The sequence below is a fragment of the Oncorhynchus keta genome, unplaced genomic scaffold (assembly GCF_023373465.1).
Source record: "Oncorhynchus keta strain PuntledgeMale-10-30-2019 unplaced genomic scaffold, Oket_V2 Un_contig_6419_pilon_pilon, whole genome shotgun sequence".
Lineage (NCBI taxonomy): Eukaryota > Metazoa > Chordata > Actinopteri > Salmoniformes > Salmonidae > Oncorhynchus > Oncorhynchus keta.
Window position 1 is genome coordinate 38,980 of NW_026288855.1, and position 4,502 is coordinate 43,481.

General features: G+C 39.4%; 1 long non-coding RNA gene across 1 annotated transcript; it reads right to left on the bottom strand.

The window, feature by feature from the left end:
* Positions 1–2,875: 2,875 nt before the first annotated feature.
* Positions 2,876–4,278, bottom strand: LOC127925887 (uncharacterized). Its single transcript, XR_008122743.1, has 2 exons — positions 3,684–4,278; positions 2,876–3,524 (listed from the first exon to the last, which is right to left on the bottom strand). It is a non-coding gene; the product is annotated as an uncharacterized LOC127925887 (long non-coding RNA).
* Between the last annotated feature and the right edge of the window lie 224 nt (positions 4,279–4,502).

Genomic DNA, 4,502 nt, shown 5'->3' on the forward strand with positions numbered 1-4,502 from the left:
ACAGCAAAAAGAAAAATACATCCAGAATGCATCAAACATGATTTAGAGCTTGTTTTTGGAAAAGTGTTTATTTCTGTATTTCAATGGTGCAACCTTGCTAAAAACTGTCCACATTGTTCATATCATCCTGAGTAAAACAGTACAGCAAAAAGAAAAATACATCCAGAGTGCACCAAACATGATTTAGAGCTTGTTTTTGGAAAAGTGTTTATTTCTGTATTTCAATGGGGCAACCTTGCTAAAAACTGTACAGCAAAAAGAAAAATACATCCAGAATGCATCAAACATGATTTAGAGCTTGTTTTTGGAAAAGTGTTTATTTCTGTATTTCAATGGGGCAACCTTGCTAAAAACTGTACAGCAAAAAGAAAAATACATCCAGAATGCATCAGAGAGATAGAGGATACGGCATGTGTCAAAATGATTGATTGATGACAGGTGTCAAAAATATGATTGATTGCTGAACTTATGACCTTCTGACATGTAGTGAATATGTGCATTGTCCCGCCCCCCTGTTCTTGTGATCATGTGTTAGAGGGTGTGTTATTTTGTGTCCCATGCCCCCTCCACCCCACCCAGTTGTATTTCCCTGACGGTTGTTATCTATGACGCATGAATGTCTGGGGTTATAGATATCTCTGGGGGCCTCAGTATTATAAATGTCCAGAACAAGCCATTTTTTAAGACCTGAATATTAAACATCTAAAATATGTCTACAAGTGTAATTCTCGGAGTGCTCTGTAGCTCATGTCACGAACCCAACGCCAAAAGCTTGGAGGATATTTTGTTAGAGGCTCCCGAATGTTTTAACGGATTTCTGTGTACAAGCGAGGGCCATATTTCGTACATATTCAACCCGGAGGAATCTACGGTTAAGATATTCACAGACAGCGTGTCCCAGCCCTTTTATCGTGCAGAACCCGAGGCTTTTTCTCCAGCGCTAAGGATGCGAGAATGGCTTAAAATAAGGCTGGCTTTGTGTCAAATGGAACGTGCCCTGAGTGCTTCAAGGCTGCCAGGATATGCGTTGGAAGAACAAGTCTGTGGACGCCAGGATCTAATGGCTCTGAGAGTCACTACCGGGGGGTATACCCCGGACTCCCGAGTGACAGTTTTAGCATGTGAACAATTTGACAGGTCAAATGCTACGAAAACGGTCAGTTCATATGTATCCTCCAAAGCATGCAAGGATGTACATTTTTTTCAAATAATGTTCAGTTTTAAATGGCGCGATTACCACATTTTCCGAACCCTGATGAATAAGCTGGACAGTCTTTTCGAAAATCGTGAACAATTACGGCGATGGCCGAGGTTATCGTTGAGACATAACCCGGAACAACAACAAGTTCGAAGGCGGATCTTTCCCTGGCAGGAAAGTGGACAGAACTTCGACGGAGCGCGGAAAAGACTTTGTGATGGTGAATTGGAAACGGATAATGTTCAGGGCTAACAGGACCCCCTATATTTGTAAGAAATAGTTAAAATAAATGTTGAATTATAACGTGTGTTAAAATGTAGGTGTTAATTTTTGAAAATGTATACCCCCCCATTTAACTAAGGGGTAGCGCTCTTTTCTCTCAAGCTAGGGTCTGGCGCAGACAACTGTAAGATCTGAAAAAAACATGTATTATTTTATAGTCTATTCCTACATGGGTATGTTATGAACATTACGTTTTATTAAAGTTTGTAATAATGTACAAAGACCTGCATCCAAGGTTTTTTTTTATTTTACATAAAACACATGTGCTGCATGTTTAAATATTATTCAAATGTGTTACTTAATTCAAACATGTCTTAAGGTTGTACTATATATTTTGGTCTTAAATCAATGGTTTTAAAACAATATCTCACCCTTTAACTATGGGAAATGCCTATTTAACAACGTATTCCAGCTCTGTCGCGAAGTAAAATATCAGAGTGTTTGGGTGTGTGGGGAGGGGTCTTGAGGCGGAGCAACAGGCGTGTGTGTGTGTGTGTGTGTGTGTGTGTGTGTGTGTGTGTGTGTGTGTGTGTGTGTGTGTGTGTGTGTGTGTGTGTGTGTGTGTGTGTGTTAGAAACAAGGAATGTGTGTGTGTGTGTGTGTGTGTGTGTGTGTGTGTGTGTGTGTGTGTGTGTGTGTGTGTGTGTGTGTGTGTGTGTGTGTTGAAACAAGGAATGTGTGTGTGTGTGTGTGTGTGTGTGTGTGTGTGTGTGTGTGTGTGTGTGTGTGTGTGTGTGTGTGTGTGTGTGTGTGTGTGTGTGTGTGTGTGTGTGTGTGTGTGTGTGTGTGTGTGTGTGTGTGTGTGTGTTAGAAACAAGGTCCCTTGGCATTGTGTCCATTTCAGGCTTTAAACAACAATTAAACAGCCATCTAAATAATGTTTCTCAGCCTAGTTTCCTATTTAGTTCTCTTTATATGTACAGACACAGAGCTTCCAGAGGGCTCCAGCCTAAGGATTTTCAGGGCATGTACACCTGGGAGATTAGAACCCCAAAGAAAAGATCCTAAAGGTATTTTCAGATTCAGGTTTATCATGACAGCCGCTTTATGAAAGGCCTTTACTTATGGCTAAACAGCTTCTACCCAGTTTATTAATTAATGCTGTGGGATGAAATTATGTGTTTCTAGGAGGTCTTAAACAGATCTACAGTGAAACAAACATGTACACTTTCCACACATTTTTATTGACTTTTAAAAAGACCACAGTAACATGACAGAATTTGTGCAAAGGCAACGAAATCGGCTAGGGGATATTAGATGTACAACAGTAGTATTCTGTAACAAGCAATACGTGTTAAACATGAGGCACATGGAATCATGACAGCCTCTTTATGAAAGGCCTTTAATTAGGTGTTTCTAGGAGGGCTTAAACAGATCTACAGTGAAACAAACATGTACACTTTCCACACATATTTATTGACTTTTAAAAAGACCACAGTAACATGACAGAATTTGTGCAAAGGCAACGAAATCTGCTAGGGGATATTAGATGTACAACAGTAGTATTCTGTAACAAGAAATACGTGTTAAACATGAGGCACATGCAATCATGACAGCCTCTTTATGAAAGGCCTTTAATTAGGTGTTTCTAGGAGGGCTTAAACAGATCTACAGTGAAACAAACATGTACACGCTACACACATATTTATTGACTTTTAAAAATACCGCAGTAACATGACAGAATTTGTGCAAAGGCAACGAAATCTGCTAGGGGATATTAGATGTACAACAGTAGTATTCTGTAACATGCAATCATGACAGCTGCTTTATGAAAGGCCTTTAACTATGGCTAAACAGTTTTCTACACATCTTATTCATTAATGATGTGGGCATACCCAGGATTTACAGGCAGGACGTTTGATCTACACAGGGAGGGAAAACTTACGGAGTTATGATGGAGCGGGCAAGCGTCTTTGAGTTGGTGAATTCGAAACGGATAATGGTCGTGTCGCTCCCTTTAGTAACCACGAGCACAACCGTTCCTTGATTTTAACTGGCGGCTTTATTCTGTAGTTTCAGTGAGAATTATCCCCTTCCGTGAGAACTATAAAGTAAATGAAAAATACAGTTAAGCACACTCTTACAACCTTATCTTACGAGTGACTTATTAGCTTGGTATAACTCTGAAGTGCTTACATACATAACAGTTTAACCGGTGTTATAAAGGGTTAAGATTAAACACATGAATAAAGGAAAAAAATACCTCATTGGCTGCTTATTACAGAAGGGAGGAAATCAAACTTCACACTTATTATTCCTGGCATGAATTCACACTTCATCCTAACATACACTCTTCAACCTTTATGAACTACACCCGATGACATGAAAACTTAGTTAACGCAGTGCAGGATTTCCCAAAAGTGTGTTGCTACAATAAGGATCCCCGTTACAACAGTATTAGCTACATAGTTCCGCTTGTATTATCATTTCCCCCGCACAGCGGACACATAAACAATTCAAACAAAAGACAACGACATAACCTGTAAGTCTAACTGTCAGTTACAGGTCGGGGCTAACAGGACCCTTTATCTGTAAGAAATAGTAAACATTTTGGAATGTGTTAAAATGTAGGTACAAAATCTTTTGAATTAAATCACTGGTTTTAAAAATGTATCTCACGCTTTATAGATAGGGGCAGAGGTAATTTCATATATCGGTTTAGGGGGGTTATTAACTTTATGTAAAACAATATTCACTCAAACAACACCGCTTAGAGCAGCTTGGAGATTATTAGCCATGTAAGTGGGGAGCAAAAGAGCGGATTTAACCAACTCTGTACAAACCCCGACAAGGGGTATGATAACTCTGACGCCGTGTAATGATTATTGTAGATGTTTACAACTGAGGGAGTTGACACTAGGTCAATGAGATGTATAAAGGCAAATTGACATAACGGACCTCAAAAGACCAACAGCCTACTTAATAATATAGAATGCATAGGTGTGTAATGAACATGTAACCATTATAAAACAAAAAATGTCTCGAAACACCCCCTTTTTAGGGACAGAACGTGGAGCATATA